This window comes from Lithobates pipiens, unplaced genomic scaffold, assembly GCF_037356315.1.
Source record: "Lithobates pipiens isolate NorthernLeopardFrog02 unplaced genomic scaffold, aLitPip1_a1.2 Scaffold_8, whole genome shotgun sequence".
In the NCBI taxonomy this organism is placed as follows: domain Eukaryota; kingdom Metazoa; phylum Chordata; class Amphibia; order Anura; family Ranidae; genus Lithobates; species Lithobates pipiens.
Window position 1 is genome coordinate 319,036,641 of NW_027507903.1, and position 20,570 is coordinate 319,057,210.

At 40.4% G+C, this 20,570-nt stretch overlaps 1 non-coding gene across 1 annotated transcript; it reads left to right on the plus strand.

Moving 5' to 3' along the window:
- Positions 1-3,108: 3,108 nt before the first annotated feature.
- Positions 3,109-3,218, plus strand: LOC143965148 (U6 spliceosomal RNA). The gene has a single exon (XR_013271548.1). It is a non-coding gene; the product is annotated as a U6 spliceosomal RNA (small nuclear RNA).
- The last annotated feature ends 17,352 nt before the right edge of the window (positions 3,219-20,570 follow it).

A 20,570-nucleotide genomic window follows, 5' to 3' on the forward strand; every position in this document is an offset into this window, starting at 1 on the left:
GAGATGCTACTCTTGTGCACATTGTTGGATCGAGGTCAGGCTCAGGCAAGTATTAGGTGGGGCTGGGCGCTTCACACAGAAGGTTTTTTTTACCTTCCTGCAATGAATGCCGGAAGGTATATAAAAAAACCTTCACCCTTTAGAACTACTTTAATGTAAAGGAGTCTGCACAATAAGATTGCAAGGTGTATGGCTAGCTTTTGTTTGATTCTGTTGTACAAACAATTGTGCAACATTAGTGTTAGTGTAAAGATATATTGCCGATATATTTATAATTATAGTATTGACATTTAAAATTGGCTTTTAACGAAATGATGACTGGACAAAACGGTGATGTTTTATATCTGCTTTCCGTATATATTAGAAGACATGTGCCAGAGTCCAGCAAAAATGTATGTCCTTCACCCTGTGTCTCAGCAGTTTTACAGCATAAATAATTGCAAAAACAAAACTATAATATATTGCAGCTTACAAGTTTATAGATGTGGTAGTTGCATTCATTTTCTTTTCTTTTCTTTTAGGCTTATGCTATGTACACACAATAGGATTTTCCGACAACAAAACCATGGATTTTTGTTGGCTTAACTTGTCTTGCATACACACGGTCACACAAATATTAGATATTCCGAACGTCAAGAGCACGGTAACATACAACACGTACGAGCCGAGAAAAATGAAGTTCAATAGCCAGTGCGGTTCTTCTGCTTGATTCCGAGCATGCGAAGACTTTTGTGCATCAGAATTGTGTACACATGCTCAGAGTTTCCAACAACAAGTCTTGTTGGAAAATTTGAGAACCTGCTCTCAAACATTAGTTGGCTTAAATTCCGACAAAACATGTTCTATGGAGCATACACACGGTTGGACTTTCCGACAACAAGCTCACATCCAACATTTGTTGTCGGAAAATCCTATCGTATATACGGCCCATTAGAATATTTTGTGGAATTACAAAAAAATACCTGAAGATCCTGATAGAAATCTTGTATCCTTGTAAGCAGTGTTAATTTCATTGACCAAAATATTTTCAGTGACTAAATTAATACTGTTTTTGTCAACTAAAATACAACTAAATCGAAATTTAACATCAAATTAAAGTGGTTGTATACTCTTTTTTGTAACTTTTACCTACAGGAAAGCCTATAATAAGGCTTACCTGTAGGTAAAAAAAAATATCTCCTAAACCTGTACGGTTTAGGAGATATTCCCCTCGGTATGTGCCGCTGACTGCAGCGGCGCATGCGCACGAGGGGATTCTCGGCCTGAAAATCCGGCAGTGGCCGGCGGCCGGAAAGAAATCTACCGCGCGCATGCGCGGGAGTGACGATATCGCGGCTCGACCACTACAACCACTTTAACATTGCTCATAATTTCCTGTGGACAGAATGGAAATCAAACAATGTTATCAGTTTCTCAGCTATCTTCTGTGAAATACAAAGGGGTTTATGTGAGCAGAAGGTGTTGTAGTCCAAATCTGAACAGCAGCATAGAGTGACAACACTGCTCTTCCATAGGTACAGTACGAGTCACTGTTGTCACCCTAGGTAAGAAAGTGTGTTATTGGCAAAATTACTATATTAAAATAAGGCCTCATTCACACCGGCGTACTATAGTATACGCCAGTGCAATGGCCGTGTTCCATGCATCCCAGTACAGGTTGTCCCATCCATGTCAGTTGGGATGCAGTGGCTACACTGACATGGTCATATCTCCCAATTTGATAGGTGCACAGTTCAAACACAGTGTGTGTTCAGGGCCTTGCACCTGCACAGATGTAAAATTGAGAGCAGCGGCCCCTCATCCACTGCATCCCACTGCATCCCACTGCATCCCAACTTACATGGATGGCACTGCCTGCATGGTTAAATACGGCCCTCACAGTGGGCCCGCAGTGTAGTACGTTCTTGTGAACAAGGTCTCAAGGAAAGGAGGCTTGACTATAAACAAGTGCACCCACCTCATCTAAGAACTGGTATGCTGCAATATATTACATTTATTTGGAGTTTAGACAATCAGGTACATACACAATGTCAGGTTAGGTTAGGTAAAGTTTTGGTGAGTTTGCATCAAGAATCGGTAAATCTCTCCTCTTGCAAGTGCTGGCTGCTCAGCCTGTCTGAGGCCAGCCTTTGTGGTCCTCAATGAATTTCATTGTCGCTGAACATGAGCCATCTATAGTACACAACTACAGCGTTGAGATGAGATTATTCTCTGGTGGTCAACGTTTTTCAGTTATGAGTGAGATTGCCACCAGAAATGACATATATATTCAGTGTACAAGCCCAAGCTATCTCTGTGGACACACAAAATGTTATTAAACTCCTGCCATCTGTTCAGAGCTGCAGTAATTATGTCTGCATAATAATGAAACCTGGTTAAAGCTTCTTGTTAGAGCAGAACACGGCACATTGCAGAGCAGTAGCTTGTTAAGCATGAGGCAGGCAGATACAAATGAGGAGACTCTAATCTCACTGCTGCTACAGAAGCCAAATTACATTCACAAGGGTGCCATAAATCGCATAGAAATACACACATGCATATACCATACCAAGGTACTTTCGACATGCTTTCAACCTAACATTTTTTGGTGCTATGGGCTAAAATAAGAATATATCCAAACATTATTTCAATAGCTTATAATTCAATGAAATTGCAATTTGTAGCATGTAAAATCATGTTTAAAATAATTTTTGGTATATATTTATTTCAAATTATTATAAAATGTAATATCATTCTCTGTAAATATTTATTTCAGATTATTAGAACAATAGATCATGTATTACTTTATTACCGCTATATTGCCATACCATTATTACATGTATCCACAATCAATAATAAATGTGTTTTTTTTTTTCACATTAAAATCCCAATTTGTGGGGGAGGTCAAATGCAAGTAGACAAAAATGGGTTACCAAATTAGAACATGTATGCAAAAGAACATTAATGATAATACAAGCCTGTTGCAGAACAATTTTGTCCCAATGTAAGCATCACTCGAAGAACAATTGCATCCATTCATTTTGATAACCTCTGTTATAACAGATATAAGGAAACCCATAATATAAAATATTAAAAATACAGATGCATTTGTCAAGAAAAAATAAAAAAGTCCTCGCTTCGGAAGGATATATACTAAAATTGGAACGCTACAGAGAAGATTAGCATGGCCCCTACACAACAAGAATTACATGCAAATTTGTGAAGCGTTCCATATTTAGAAAAAAAAAGTGTAAATTAAAAAAAAAAAACACAAAATACTACTTTTTTATGGTTTTGGGCTGCTCTCCTTGCGCTGGCTGGAGCAGTGGTGAAAATGTCGCTTCCAGTGGTATCACGTACATGTACCCAAATTCATCAGTATCTCTCTCCAGCTTCTGTTAGTTATAAAGGCTTGCAGACACATGCACAGAAACCTGAAGCCGCATAGAGGAAGCCAGCGCTGCATTGTAAGGAAAGTGCTGGACTGCATGTGTCATCAAAGTCAATGTTATAAACAGAGGCTGTTCTCATCTGTGCACTGCACTGCAGCATGTTTCTGAAAATAGCTCAGGTCAATTTTCTAGTTTGCTTTCATGTATTGTGAGGCTCACAGAAGTCAATGGTAATGCATGAAAATGCATATATTATATGTTTTCATGCGTTTCAGCCTGGTACTTTAAAAAAATGAACAACACATATGCAAAATGTGTTAAAATGTGTGAAAAAAAAACACAAAGGCATGAATCTAGCAAAAGGGTGCATATGCAGTAATAAACTAAAAGTTATTTATTAAGGACTGCCAACACTTTCGGTTCCTCCTTCTAAAAACACTAGTCCCCCAACCACCACTGGCTTTAATACGTTCTTAGTCACTAACCTAGAAAAAAAAAAGCAATCATAGTGAAGTCAAAAGTCGGATCTGCATATGTGTAGTGGCAAGGGCTAAACCACAATACCAGTAATATTAATTGATGGATTGACTGATTGAACATAGGGAGTCTAAGTATATTTTGTGCTGGATGCTGCCTATGACATACGGTCAATATTTAAAACAAAAAGTGGGCAAAAAAAGTTCAGGGTCACCATATTTGATGCAACAATGGAAAATATTAGGGAGCCAGACAACGATCCGCTCACTGCTGAAGGCCCTGTCCTCTTACCAGGTACCATGTCTAAGGGCTGGTTGCTTTGTGACTTTAACTTGTACTTGGTTACTCACAGCAGCTACACTCCTCTTCTTGTCTTGCCAAGTTAAACCTTTGTAGCGGAGTTACTTCATACACTTCTGTGCTTTACAGACCTTGGTTCTTTAGATACACCAGAACCAACATGCATAACTCAAGGCCAGGCTCATAATGGTTAAATTCTGAAAATTAACAAACAATTTAGCGCTCAGTGCCAGATGGTATACAGCTAGGTGCAGATACAGTCCAGTGTGTAAATCAACTGAAGGAAGGAGTGATTCGGATCACACACAGTCGCCTGTAGCTCCTCAGACAGGAACAGGGAATCCCTCAATTACATGTAAAGGAAGTAAAAAAGGGCGCCAGGGCAGCGCAAGTAAAATCAACACACTTACATGTAAAACTGTTGTCTCAAGTAGGATGGGGTAAACAGTTCAATCTCTGTATTTGCGGACAATACTAAGCTAAGCAGGGCAATAACTTCTCCGCAAGATGTGGAAACCTTGCAAAAAGATCTGAACAAATGAATGGGATGGGCAACTACATGGCAAATGAGGTTCAATGTAGAAAAATGTAAAATAATGCATTTGGGTGGCAAAAATATGAAGGCAATCTATACACTGGGGGGAGAACCTCTGGGGGAATCTAGGATGGAAAAGGACCTGGGCGTCCTAGTGGATGATAGGCTCAGTAATGGTAGGCAATGCCAAGCTGCTGCTAACAAAGCAAACAGAATAATGGCATGCATTAAAAAGGGGATAAATTCCAGAGATAAAACAATAATTCTCCCACTCTACAAAACTCTGGTCTCCTAGAGTATGCTGTCCAGTTCTGGGCACCAGTCCTCAGGAAGGATGTACTAGAAAGGGAGTGAGTACAAAGAAGGGCAACTAAGCTAATAAAGGGTCTGGAGGATATTAGTTATGAGGAAAGGTTGCGAGCACTGAACTTATTCTCTCTGGAGAAGAGACACTTGAGAGGGGATATGATTTCAATATACAAATACCATACCGGTGACCCCACAATAGGGATAAAACTTTTTTGCAGAAGGGAATTTAACAAGACTTGTTTAACAAGACTCGTGGCCACTCATTAAAATTAGAAGAAATTAGAATTTAAAATTAGAAGAAAAGAAGTTTAACCTTAAACTTCGTAGCGGGTTCTTTACTGTAAGAGCGACAAGGATGTGGAATTCCCTTCCACAGGTGGTGGTTTCAACGGGTGGCATTGATAGTTTCAAGAAACTATTAGATAAGCACCTGAGCGACCACAACATACAGGGCTATACAATGTAATACTGACATATAATCACACACATAGGTTTTTCAACCTCACCTACTATTTAACTATGTAACTAAAGTATAGCTGGTGAATGCATTGACGCAGGGCCGTCTTTAAGGCAGGGCAAAAGGGGCAGCTGCCCTGGGCCCTGTCATTGTTGTGGGGCCCAAAGCAGCTGCCCCATACTTGCCAACTATCCCAGTTTAAATTTCCTTGTCCCTTGAAGTTTTAGTCCTGTGCTGTGTCCCGATATCTCAGTGTGAAGTGCTGCTACTAATGCTGCAGACCCTGTGTTTACATGTAAATAACTGGCATTCATGTGTAAATAGAGGCTGCATTACTAAGCAAATAGCTGTGGCCAGCGGCATTGATATGTAAATAAAGGTGGCATTCATATGTATATCATGCTTCCCTGCAGTGAGAAGATGATGTGCTGTAACCTCTAGCAATCAGTGAGCAGTATTACAGTACAGTAATCTCTAGCAACTAATTACCAAGCAGAAATCATTTGCTGTAACCACTAGCAACTAATCAGTGAGCCGTAGTAATATGGGCTGTAACTTCTAGCAACCAGTCAGTAAGCAGTAATTATATGCTGTAACCGCTGGCAACCAATTGAAATTGCTGCCTGATCTGATACAGTAAACTGATTTTAAGTCTAGCTCCTAATTATTGTATGTCTCAGAGCAGGTGGAGAGTGAAATTGCATGGGGCGGGGGGGGGGGGGGGGTGGGCCCAAGAAAATTTTTGCCCAGGGTCCAATCAATATTAAAGATGGCCCTGCATAGATGTGCCGAAGTGCAGCTGCAGGGGTAAGGATGGATTCGGCTGAAGCTGTGAAACCTAGGGAGGTACCAACCGCAAGGGCAGTATGGCGGTGGCGTCAGGGGCCTCCATGAGCAAAGCTGACAGGGGATGGAGATAGACAGGAGGGGGTGGGCTGCAACACGTATCCAAGGCCCTGCCTGCCTCCTTTGTCAGGCAATGCCATCATACTGCCCTTGCTGTTGGAACCTCCCTGGCTTTCACAGCGACAGTCGGGTCCATCCTTACCACTGCAGCTGTACTTTGGCATGTCTATGCAATTGCCTCCTGCACTTGGGACCACAGTTTTACATATAAGTGTGTCTTGAGTAAAATATGTGTTGATTTTACTCATGCTGACCTGATGCCCTATTCTACTTCCTTTGCTCATAACAGTTAAAAACAATAATATTAAATAATAGTAACTTTACTGAACAAGTGTGGCATAACAGTTCAATATGGACAACGTCCTTGTCCCCAACATAACTACAGTTGTGTGGCTGCCCAGGCATACTTCTATAAGGCGAGAGTCCATGCTGGTATACTTATTGGCTTGGATTTCCTCTGGAACCCCAGTGCCTTCAGAGAAATGCAAGGTGCAGAATTCATTAAGTATGTCTGTTCAGTGTCTCTGTCTTGCATCAGATCCATTGGTGTGCACACGGGGTGGTGTGGCAGCTGTGCCTGGGCAGACCCTAATCACCCATATCGCTCTGTGTGCCGATGCCTGGGCTTTTTTCTAGCCAGAACTACCTCCGGTGCTGGTCCTGTAGTCTACTGTCATTTATAAACACAGACGTGCTGCTTCTGTATCAAAAGAAAAATAATATCACCAGCACACCAGGATCTCCAAAATTGGGTCCAAAACTTTAATCAGCGATCACATAATCACGGCAGAAGGCGTTTCCAGCCGGTGGTTGCTTCAGCACTCATTTATAAATACAGCCATCTCTACAGGAATGTGTGTAATGGGAATATTGCATTGGAAGTTCTGTATCAACAGGTGACAGCAGTACATGCCAGTGAGAGCAGAGGGTGTGGGATGTGCACAGCCATGCTAGTCCAGCAGCAGCACCTACTAAAGCCTGTGCTCTCCCTGCAGCCTGCTCTCTCCACTCTCCTATGAACGCAACTGTAGCTGCTCTTCTATCAGATACTGCCAAGGAGGGGGATTTGGGATGGGAGGAGAACTCTATACTGGTGATCTGGGGGGGGGGATGTAATATATATATATATATAGTGTGGTACCCCACCAGTGTATGGACCCAGCATTTTCAAACAGGTGGGTTGAGGGGCTCCAGGGAGCTTGCAATGTTAGGAGGAAACTGACTTTTCAGTTTCCTCATTATTTACTAAAATCTGTTTTGGGATCTGGAGCCCGGGGATTTCATAGTGATCCGGGTGGGATGAAATCCCCAGTCCTGGGTCCAGATTTTGGGAGTCACCAGCACACTGACTGGTCAGGTGTGTGTTGGTCTATTTCTAGGCACCTGACCATGGTTCTGGGCTCCACCCTCCTGAGGAGTCCAGGCAAGCAAGGGAGAAGCATGCATGTCTGCATGGTATAATCCGAGGGCCCAAAGCTGTGGGCTGAGCAGCAAAGAAGAGAAAAAGAGGTACAGTAGTTGTACGACATCTCTGTTATAGGGATAAGAGGGCTGAAGTGTAAGCCTGAACGGTGGTATTGCTGAGAAGAGCCAGGTGGCTTGGCATTTTTCATTTTTATTATTACGCTGTTGCTGTGGAAAGCTGAAACCCCTGTGTGGGAAACCCTCCTGTTATTGGACTTGTTTTGTTTTACTTTTAATAAAAGTGGGCCAACAAGCCCTTAAATGATATAACTGGCGTGGACTCTGCTCACTGGTGTGCTCTACGCAGAGGCTAAATAACCCCCAAATATCACAATATATATATATATATATATATATATTGTGAACAGTCCTATACAAAAATCACCAACAATGATGGATGATAGGTTGGTGAAAAGGTCCCAGCACCAGCAAGAGGGATTGAATACACTCGTCACCACCAGTGTGTAGAGGCAATCTTGCTTACCAGAGGAAGTAGACTCTAAGATTATAAAGAGTCAGGGAACGCATGTGATATAAAGATGAACATCCGTAACTGCATCACTCCAGCTCCTGTCATCTATGGAAGACACAATCCCAGCCCAGGAAGCACTTTCTCCAGGTAAGTGGATGTATACAATGGCCGTTTTTCCTCAAAAAATTTAGGGGTACCACAATAGTATAATATTGCTTAAAAAAATATATAGTATACTCACATTTCCATAAATAGATAAGGAATATCATAAAAGGTCCATAGATCGTAGCATGCTTACATCGCCCGGTAATGCCTTACATGTTTTGCAATTATGTTGTCAATTGCTTATATATTGGGACTGTTTATATAGCGCTTGTTTCTGACATTTTATATTTGTTTCTATCCAGGGGGGCATGGTGTTTCCAGCTACTGGGGAGAATATTTGTATTGCATATAGAGCATGTTACTGACCTGTTGCCAATAAACCTAATTAGTTGCAAAATGTTACATAGTTACATAGTTACACAGTTGATAAGGTTGAAAAAAGACACAAGTCCATCAAGTCCAACCTGTATGTGTGCGCTTTTATATCAGTTTTACCTTGTATATCCCTGTATGTCGTGGTGGTTTAGGTGCCTAATAGTTTTTGAAATGATCAATGCTCCCCACTGAAACCACTGCTTGTAGAAAATAATTCCACATTCTTACCGTTCTTACGGTAAAGAACCCTTTATGCAGTTTCTGGTTAAATCGATTTTACACTAGCTTTAGTGAAAGGCCACAAATCTTTTTAAATGCCCTTTCGTGGGAAAGTTTTATTGCTGGGTCACCAGTATGGTATTTGTACATTGAAATCATATCCCCTCTCAAGCGTCTCTTCTCCGGAGAGAATAAGTTCAGTGTTTGTAATCTTTCCTCATAACTAATATCCTCCAGCCCCTTTATTAGCTTTGTTGCCCTTCTTTGTACTTGCTCCATTTCCAGTACATCCTTCCTAAAGGACTGGAGCCCAGAGCTGGAAGGCATACTCCAGGTGCGGCTGGACCAGAGTCTTGTAGAGTGGGAGCATTATTGTTTTATCTCTGGAGTCAATTCCCTTTTTAATGTGTGCCAGTATTCTATTGGCTTTGCTTGCAGAAGCTTGGCATTGCATGCCATTGCTGAGCCTGTCATCTACTAGGGTCCCAGGTCCTTTTCCATCCTAGATTCCTCCAGGGGTTCTCCCCCTAGTGAGTAGATTGCATTCATGCTTTTGCCACCTAAATGCATTATTTTACATTTTTCTACATTGAACCTAATTTGCCATGTAGTTGCCCACCACATTAATTTTTCAGATCTTGCAAGGGTTCCACATCCTGCAGAGAAGTCATTGCCCTGCTTAGCTTAGTATCACCTGCAAATACAGAGATTAAACTGTTTACCCCATCCTCCAGGTCGTTTATGAAAAAATTAAATAGGATTGGTCCCAGCACAGAACCCTGGGGGACCCCACTACCCACCCCTGACCATTCCGAGTACTGCCCATTTATCACCACCCTCTGAACTCGTCCTTGTAGCCAGTTTTCAGTCCATGTACTCACCCTATGGTCCATGCTGTCAGAACTTAGTCTGTACAGTAAACATTTATGAGGAACTGTATTAAATGCTTTTGCAAAATCCAGATACACCATGTCTATGGGCCTGCCTTTATCTAGCTGGCAACTCACCTCCTCATAGAAAGTTAATAGGTAATTGGTTTGGCAAGAACGATTCTTCATGAATACATGCTGATTACTGCTAATGATACCGTTCTCATTACTAAAATCTGTTCTTACAGTTTTTCCCTGTTAGTACCACTTACTATCCCAAATTTTTTTAAATGTGTTGCTGCCATCAATTTCAAAATCCCCTTATTTTTTTTCTTAAAATGGTTTCTCTGTTAAAACATTTATCTTCTATTGTGAACAAAATATAGGTTTTTGAGCCTTGCAAATCATTTCATTCTGTTTTTATGTACATTTTACAAAGCATACCAACTTTTTTTTTAAATGGATCTAGCTGGATCTATATTTTACACTGCTAGATTTGTCAAACTATTGACATTCCCATTTATAGAATGAGTCAACCATACAGCTCCCAATCCTAATCACCGTGTAGCTATATTTGCACTCAGTAACTAACAGCATTCTCCTTTAATTAAGGGGGTCTCCCTTTTGAGTGTTGCTCAAAAAATCACACTTTGTTTATACTATGGATGTGTAAATATTGGTCTATCAGTATGTTCCAGGTCTTTAATATTATCTTAATAGCTTATGAAATATATATAGCATCACAATCTCAGACCCACAGACATATATCTACATACGTTTTGTGTTGTACTATATATGAATTACATACTAATAAACACCCCCCCCCCCCCCCCCATTGATCTGAATGTTCTAGGTACACAATTGGGAATGTATATTATTCTTAAGAAGATTTTCTTAAGATTTTCTTTGTTGTTCTAGTTCTGTTAATACTGTGCAAATTTTTAAATGGGAACACAAGACAATCTTTTACAGTACAGAGAAACCTTTTATTTAAAAATGCATCCCATCTGCATCAAAAGAAAAGGTGTGGAATATCATACAATTGGTTTTCTATGGAAAGCAAGCACCTCAGGCTGTTCCTACATAGTATACTTGGTAGCATCTTCATATTTAATATGGCAGACCGTCTTGAACAGTAATAATAATAAAAAACAACAGTAGTAGTAGTTAAAGGGGTTGTAAGGGTAAAAAAAATGTCACCTTAATGCATTCTAAGCATTAAGGTGAAAAAACATCTGACAATACTGCCCCCCCCCCCCCCCAGCCCCACGTTATACTTGCCTGACCCCTCGAAAGTCCTGCGCTCGTCCCTGACATCCTCTTCGCCGGTCAGCCTGGCTTCTGATTGGTTACAGCGGATGGATTTAAAGCAGCGCAGCCATTGGCTTGCGCTGCTGTCGATCACATCCAGTGATGTGGTGTGCCAGGGGCAGGGCCGAGTGATACAGCAAACGGCTATAGCTGTATCACAGGAGCACGCCCACAAGCACTCTACACTATGCGAGGGAGCTCGCATGAAGTTGTGGAGTCCTTGTGGGAGGAAGCAAAGACAGCCGCCGAGGGACCCCAGAAGACCAGGTTCGGGGCCACTCTGTGCAAAACGAGCTGCACAGTGGAGGTAAGTATAACATGTTTGTTATTTAAAAAAATAAATAAATACATTCCTCTACAACCCCTTAAACAACAATAATAAAAATATTTCATTATTATCCTCAGGCTGTTCCTACATACTATACTTGGTAGCATCTTCATATTTAATATGGCAGACAGTCTTAAACAGTAATAATAATAAACAACAGTAGTAGTAGTTAATAATAATAAATAACAATAATAATAATAAAAACGTATTATTATTATTATTATACATTTTTATTTTGTTCCATTCAATTTGTTCAGATGCGGCATTCATTATTTCAGATCATTTGTAACTTCATATAAATTTGTATTCTCTACGTTCACTAATAGCCACATTTGAAAGGAAATTACAATACCTATAATTTAATAGTTATTATTAGTTAATTAGTTATTATTTGAGTTTTCGGACTTTCCTTCTTTTGAATTTTACAGGTTTTGGTTTCTAAAGCCTCTCACACACACTTAGATTTTAGAACGGCCGAACATCCAATTTTTGTGGCATGCTAGTCTCATGTCAAAAGTACCTCAGGTTGTAAGCTACTTCAGGGCAGGGACTGATGTGACTGTACAATGTATATGTAAAGCGCTGCGTAAATTAACGGTGCTATATAAGTAACTGAAATAAATAAATAAAAAAAAGGTGAAGAAGTTACTAACAATACGAACTTTTTTGGATGACAGAATACAATGTCAGAAGTGACGTAGTGCGTTGAATAGTTTTGTATGTATTCTTTTGTTTCTGAGCATGCATAGTCTTGCTCTTACGATTTTTTTTCGTAATGAAAAGCATACTAATGAAACAAAAATCAGATGTTGAGTTCACATCCAACAAAAAATGTTTACGTTCGAAAATTTGGAATGCAAAAATTCTGAAATCTGAAAATTTTAAAATTCTGAATTTGAAAATTTTAAAATTCTGAATTTGAAAATGAAAAAATTCAATATTCGAAATTTCGGAAATTCGAAAATTGGGAAATTAAAAAATCTAAATTTTAGAATTTCCCAATTTATGAATTTTCAAATTTAAGAAATTTTCGAATTTACAAATTTCCAGAAAAAACTAAAAAAACAAATGAAACAAAAATGAACAAATTTTTCAGGAGTGAACATGTCTGTTAAATTTGGTGTTATAGCTCTCATACTTGTCACTGAAAGTTCAACATGTCACCTCACGGCAAAGAACTTTCTGAGGACTTGAAAAAAAGAAGTCTTGCTCTCCATAAGAGGTCTCCAAACTATGGCCCTCCAGTTGTTCAGGAACTACAATTCCCATCATGCCTAGACAGGTTTGTGTGGGAGAGAGGTGTGGAGTGTATGGCAGTGGATAGTATGTGTAGGAGAGGAGTGGAGTGTGGAGTGCATAGTGTATGGGTAGTATGTGCAGAAGAGGAGTGTGGAGTGTATGGTGATGGGTAGTATGTGCAAAAGAGGAGTATGAAGTGTATGGTTATGGGTAGTATGTGCAGGAGAGGAGTGCAGAGAGTATGGAGGTGGGTAGTATGTTCAGCAGAGGAGTGCTTAGTGTATGGAGGTGGGTAGTATGTGCAAGAGAAGAGTATGGAGTATATGGAAGTGGTATTATGTGCAGGAGAGGACTGCGGAGTGTATGGAGGTGGTATTATGTGCAGGAGAGAGAAGAGTATGGAGTGTATGGAGGTGGGTAAAATGTGCAGGCGAGGAGTGCAAAGTGTACGGTGGGGGGGGGAGGGGGGGTTAGTATGTCCAGGATGATGTCAGTAGGACAGTGGACAGTGTCAGGAGTCTTTATTTTTTTTATTTTTTTTTACAATTCAATTTTTATTTTTTTTATGGTGTCAGTAGAACAAGGACAGTGGTAGAATTTTTTTATTTTTAATATTTTTTACAATTTTATTTTTTAATTATTTTTTACAATTTGTTTCTGTATTATTTTTATTCATAATGATTGGGGGGAGGAGGTAATGGACAGTAACAGTAGGACAGTGGATGGTGTCAGCAGTTTTTTGTTTTCATTATTTTATTATCTATTATTTTTTATAGTGCTTCTTGGAAGGGGGTGGGTGTGGGGTTATGGGATAGTGGACGGTGTCAGTGGGGCAGTGAATTGTGTCAGTAGAGCAGTGGATGGTGTCCTTTTTATGTATTTTTTTTTTTTTACAATTTTATTTGTTTTTCATTTTTATTTTTTTACAACGCTTTTTGGGGTGGAGGGGGGTGGGACTGTGGACAGTGTCCATAGGGCGGTGGGTGGTGTCAGTAGTGTTTCCCTTTATAATATTTTTTTACCCAATTTTATTTAGCACTTTTTTACAATTTACCTTTGTAATATTTATTATGATTTTTTTTTTTTATCAGCCCTTCTGCTGAGCTTTGGTGAGATATCAGAGGTCTAAACAGACCCATGACATCTCCCCTTTGATACAGAGAGAGAAACTGAGGACACAGAATCTCCAGTCCCTTTCTCAGCAGTTTCAGCATTGAATATTAATGGACAGGAGACAGAGGCTCTCGAGGGGTGGAGGTGGGGTGGAGAAGGAGGACAGGGGTCCGGAGAACATAGGAGCTGGAGGAGGTGGACATTGGGGGATGATCGGCGCGGTGGTGGAAAGTGCAAGCGCCGATCTCTCTGTATGGCATTTCAGCTGACAGCTGCAGGAGGGAGAGGAGGAGAAGCGGATGTCTGAAAAGCCATGCAGCGAGATCGGTGCTTGCAACTTTCCCTCCTCCACACCGATCGTCTGTGGCTGTCAAGGGACAATCTTCCATGTATGCAGGGTGGGTCACAGGGCCCCCCCCCCTTTGGGGGCCCGTGTGCAGTGAACCCCCTGCACCCATGGATTATACACCACTGGTGCTGACAGAGAATGGAGGTGAAGGGCTTATGCTGGGTGCAGGAGCGCACTTGGCACATCTTACAGACAGTTTTACAGGTACATCAGTGCAGGCTAGTGTGTATAGTGGCACACGGTCGTGAAGTACACTTCCAGCACTTTGCCTGCGCCCCCTCCCTCCATCAAATTGTACTGTCCATTGCCTCCACCCCTTTTTTGATATGTCCATGACAGTTTATTATAAGACTTCAGAGATGTAGCACTTATAATCAAAATGAAGGGTTCTACTTACCCAGCAAGTGACTTGGGGGGAGGGGTGACAGGAGCGCTGGTGGGGGGCCCCAGAAAAGGATGATCGGGCTGCTCTGTGCAAAGTCATTGTTTGGTATTTAAAAATTAAAAAAAATCCTTTAACATCAATTTTTTAATGACAAAGGAGGACTAGAAAGAGAAGAGCACTGGACACTGTTAACCTACACCTACCAGCACCAATGTCATGATGCTGAAAGCTAATGTATGCCAGACAGTAGGCCTGCAAGTCTGCCAGCAGCTGTGCATTACTGGGACTGGAACCAAGAACCATATAGGAGAGTGTTTAAAATGACAGTATACATTTATATCACAAAAAAATCTGAAATAAAATTTTCTTTAACCACTTGCCGACCAGCTGCCGTCATTATACTTCGGCAGTTCGGCACGATCCCGTGAACTGTCGTAGCTGTACGTTGGCTCCTTTAAGCTGGATAGCAGGGGCACGCACTGCATTGCAGGGGTGCCAGTAGTCGCGATGACCGCTCACCACGCGTGATCTTGTGCACAAGAGGCAGAACAGGGACGTGTATAAAACACACAAATCCATGTTCTGTGAGGAGAGGAGATGCCGATCGTGAGTTCCTAATAGCTAGGAATCACGATCTGTCATCTCCTCTAGTCAGTCTCCGCCCCCCCACAGTTAGAACACACAGTCAGGGAACACAGTTATCCCCTTGACCGCCCCCTAGTGTTAACCCCTTCCCTGCCAGTGACATTTACACAGTAATCAGTGCATTTTTATAGCACTGATCGCTGTACAATTGTCAATGGTTTTAAAAATGTGTCAAAAGTGTCCAATGTGTCCGCCATAATGTCGCAGTCCTGATAAAAATCGCAAATCGCCACCATTACTAATAAAAAAATAATAATAATAAAAATGCCATAAATCTATCCCCTATTTTGTAGACGCTATAACTTTTGTGCAAACCGATCAATATGCACTTATTGTGATTTTTTATTACCAAAAATATGTAGAATACATATCGGCCTAAACTAAGGGAAAAAATCTATTTAAAAAAAAAATTGGGGATATTTATCATAGCAAAAAGTGCAAAATATTGGAGGTTATTTACTAAAGGAAAATCCACTTTGCACTGCAAGTGCACTTGGAAGTAAAGTCACTGTAGATCCGAGGGGGACATGCAAGGAAAATAAAAAACAGCATATTAGCTTGCACATGATTGGATGATAAAATCAGCAGAGCTTCTACTCATTTCAGATCTACCCCTAATGCCCCGTACACACGACCAGACTTTTCAACAACAAAAGTCTGACGGAATGATTCCGGCAGACTATTCGATCGTGTGTGGGCTGCAGCAGACTTTTGATTTGCAAAAGTCTGACAGACTTTAGAAATGGAACATGTTTCAAATTTTTCCGACAGAACTCTGCCGGACCCAGTTCCTACCGAGAAATCCGCTCGTGTGTGTGCTAGTCTGACGGACTAAAACCGACGCGAGGGCAGCTATTGGCTACTGGCTATGAACTTCCTTATTCTTTTGTTATTGTTTATTTCTTTATTTGACATATTACAAGTTATAACAGACCAAGTTACAATATCAGTATATATTTTACAGTTTTGTTTCCTTATACCGCTAATACATCATATTCTCGTTTTCCTATTTATTTCAATTGATCCGTGCAAAACCACTTTTTATATTTTTCTCTTATTCTTACTTGCCACTATCATATATACTACCTAACCATCCTTTAGACACAAGTATTTACAAACATACACACAGACATAAACACAAAAAAAATAAATAAATAAAAAAATATAAAAAACACACGCACTCTCCGGGCGAAAAATCCATAGCGTAGTTTCCATAGTGAGTTATATATCACAAGCTGACAAAGGAGGAGAATGTTTATACCCACATCTTCCTTTGAATACTGCTTTTACTGTCCCACTCAAACAGAAAAAGAAAAATGATACTAACCACTCAATACAGACTCCCCCATTACCAATGAGGGTGGAGCTACCCGTGGATCCGATATCCATCGTTTCCATATTTTAATCCAGTTATTGGATTCTCCCCTATTGCAACCAATTTGTTGTTCTTTCAAGATGTTTTCATTTACCTGAAGACGCCAGTCCTCAAGTAAAGGTGCATTCGAAGATATCCACCTTAGAGCAATTAACTTAAGTGCAATAAACAATAGTCTGGTAACTAATATCATCACCTCCCTGGGAAAGAAACCTTCCTCGTCCAAATATCCCAGTAGACATGTCATAGGGGTCCTGTCGATATGCGTATTACATGTAGCATTGATTGTATTAACCACCTCTCGCCAATATCTAGCCACTTTTGGACAATTCCACATCATGTGTATTAAATCCGCTGGAGACTTTTGACATCTAGGACACTCTGGAGAATCGCGTCTGCCCCACTTAAATAATTTAACTGGTGTTCTATATACCCTATATATTATAAATAGTTGCGTCAGGCAATGAGCCGGTGATAATGATACTAGGGGTACCCTTCTCAAAATAATTTGCCAGTTTTCATCTGAGATGTCCCCTATGTCTCTCTCCCAGCCTGTTCTACCCGGGCTGACAACTTTATCCTGATATAGTCTCATCAATTGACCATATAAAGACGAGATCAAGCCCTTTTTTTCCTCCCCCCTTGCTAATGATGTTATAAGTGGGGTAGGTTTTATCACTATCTTTTCCCTTCTAAACTGAGTTTGAATCGCATGCCGTAATTGTAAATATTTATAGAAGTGACTAGAAGGCAGTTGAAAGGATTCTTGCAGGTCCTGAAAGGAGCGCAGAACGTTATGTGTAAACATCTGTTCTATATATTGAAGCCCCTTAGAGTGCCAGCTTTCGAATCCCTCCAATTTATATAATTCTTTGTATTGCTTATTCCCCCAAAGCGGGGAGTATTTTGAGACTCCTTCAAATTTCATTATACTCCTCATTTCCTTCCAGACTCTATTCATAAGTGTCGTTGTTAGACCCCTACCGGTGTTACCCAAGGCTCCGGAATCCAACTGAGCCACAAGATTATATCGAAAACTGTTATTTAACAGTAAAACCTGTATGGGGTCTTCCCAATTACTTTCCCCCCAGCCTGCAAAATGCTGAAGCTGGGAGGCTATGAAGTAGAGTCTTGGCTGTGGTACCGCTAATCCACCCCAATCCCTTGCCCTCTGGAGAATTGATAACTTAATTCTCTGGGTTTTTCCTTTCCACAATAGCCTACGAAATATTGATTCTGTTTTTTTGAACCATTTTAAAGTTATCCATATCGGTGAATTATGGAGTATATATAACAATTGAGGGGTCCAGATCATTTTTATGAGATTTGCACGGCCTACCACCGATAATGGCAATTTGGTCCACGCCATGCTCTTAAGTTGAAATTTGTTAAGAATAGGTGACAAGTTATCCATTAAATAGTTTTCTATTCTGGAGGTTTATAATTATTCCCAAGTATTTAAATGATGACACTATTTTAACTTGAGGGGCCTCTTTTAACCTGGACAGACTAGGATTGTCTAAGGGAAGTAGTACGGATTTATCCCAATTAATAATGTAACCAGAAAATGATCCAAATTGTTTTATCCCCAAGAAACAGTAATGCATCATCAGCATACAAGGAGATTTTTTCAATCCTCGTTCCTCTAATAAATCCGCAAATAGATTCTGCCTGTCGGACGGCCTCGGCCAGTGGTTCAAGGGCCAGTGCGAATAGTAAAGGAGACAGGGGACACCCCTGTCTTGTTCCTCTGTATGATGGGAAAAATTCTGAAACCGTGCCATTTATTTGTATACATGCCCTCGGAGTGGCATACAGCATCCTGATCCACCTTATAAACTTGTCCCCCGGGCCAAACAAACCCAACACCTCCCACAGATATGTCCACTCGACACTGTCGAAAGCTTTCGCAGCGTCGAGTGACAAAATCGCTCTTGTCCCAATATTATCAGTTGGTATTTGCATATTCAAATAAAGCCTCCTTATATTAATAGCTGTAGACCTTGTTGGGATAAAGCCACATTGGTCACGATGAATCAATCCCTGCATATGTCTACTTAGTCTTTTAGCCAGGACCCTGGCTAAAATCTTAGCATCCGAGTTCAACAATGATATCGGGCGGTAGGATTCCGGAGCCAAAGGGTCCTTTCCCGGCTTTGCTAATACAATAATACAAGCATCCCTCATAGATTCAGGAAGCCTGAATGATTCCAAAGCCTGGTTAAGGACCTTCAATAATTCTGGAAGCAAAACCTCACCATATTGTTTATATACTTCTGAGGGTAACCCATCAATACCCGAGGCTTTATCATTTGGACTTTCTTCCACTGCCTTAATCAATTCCTCAAATGTCAGAGGAGCACCCAGTTCTTGTTTATCATTTTCAGAAAGAGAGGGGAGTTTTAAAGGTTCTAAAAACTCTCTAAGTCTTGTCTCGGAACAATTAACTTTATTTTGATATAAATTACTATAAAAATGAACAAAGGATCGCATTATTTCCTTCTGGTCATAAGTAATATCTCCCTCCACTGTACGAATAGCAGAAATAATTTTACTATCTTCTTGGGATTTAGCTATAACTGATAGCATTCTGCCTGATTTTTCCCCTTCTTCAAATCTGCGACATCTAGACAAAGTCAGACCGCGCAGCCTTTTTCATAGAAGTTTGTTTATATAATAATTGTGCATCCTTCCACACCCTACGATTAGAGGTAGTAGGACTCTGAATATACTGAACTTCTTTCTGCTGCGCCTCTGCTGCTAACAGCGATTCCCGTTCTCTACATGCTTTTTTGTAGACACTTATGGCCTTAACCAATAATCCTCTCAAAAATGCCTTCATGGTGTCCCATACTACCTGAGGTGATGCTGAGTTATTATTAATTTGAAAAAATTAAACTAAGGCCAACCTCATTTCATCCCCCTGATGGGGAACTTTAAACCAGAAAGCAGGAACCCTCCAGTTAGACCTAATTTTAGGCTTTATTTTATCTACTGTTACTACTAACGGTGAATGATCTGATAAATCTCTTGTTAAATAATAAACATCAGAAACCCAAACAATAGCTGAGTCTGTTCCCAAGAACATATCTAACCTTGATAGGGTCTGAAAAGTACCAGAGCAACAAGAATATTCTTTAGAAGATGGATTCCTAAGCCGCCATATGTCATACAGTCCAAGCTCCTGAATATAATTGTAGAATGTAGTATTCACATTAGGGCCTGCTGGATATCTGTCCATGCTGGGATTACATACATTATTGAAATCCCCCATAATAAACATGGGGGTCCCTGGATTATCAGCCAATATCATCCCTATCTGTCGCATTACTTCACTGTTATATGGAGGAGGGATATAAATAGACCCCAAAATACATTGCGTAGAAAACAGTGTACATACCAGCAAAACAAACCTACCCTGTGGATCTATCCTTGCTTGCTTGCAGGAAAACTGGACCTTTGAGGAAATTAATATACTTGTTCCTCTTGCGTAAGCTGAATATACTGAATGGTATTGAGTGGTGTACTTTTTATTCTGTAATAAGCTAACAGTATCTTTAGTTAAATGTGTTTCCTGCAAGCAAACAATCAACGGGTCATGCTGGACCAGTTTATTGAACATAGCACGCTTTTTAATAGGGTTCTTAATCCCTCTAATATTCCATGACCATATTCTGATCTTATTATCCATTAATAATTATATATACACACACATGACATGGTGCCCATATTGTCCACATGATCCCCAAAATACGGTAAACCATACAACAGTAAGTCATTATACGGTCTTCCTCCATTTGAAGAGTTACAGACCTGACCAGCCCAACATTCAGTTGATCTCTTAAGCGTATCGTACTGTAATAGACATAAAATAATACAACAGCATCAAGCAGTAACATGTAAATTGTCGCCCATACACACACACATACACCCATACACACACAAAAAACAAAAAAGAAATAAAAA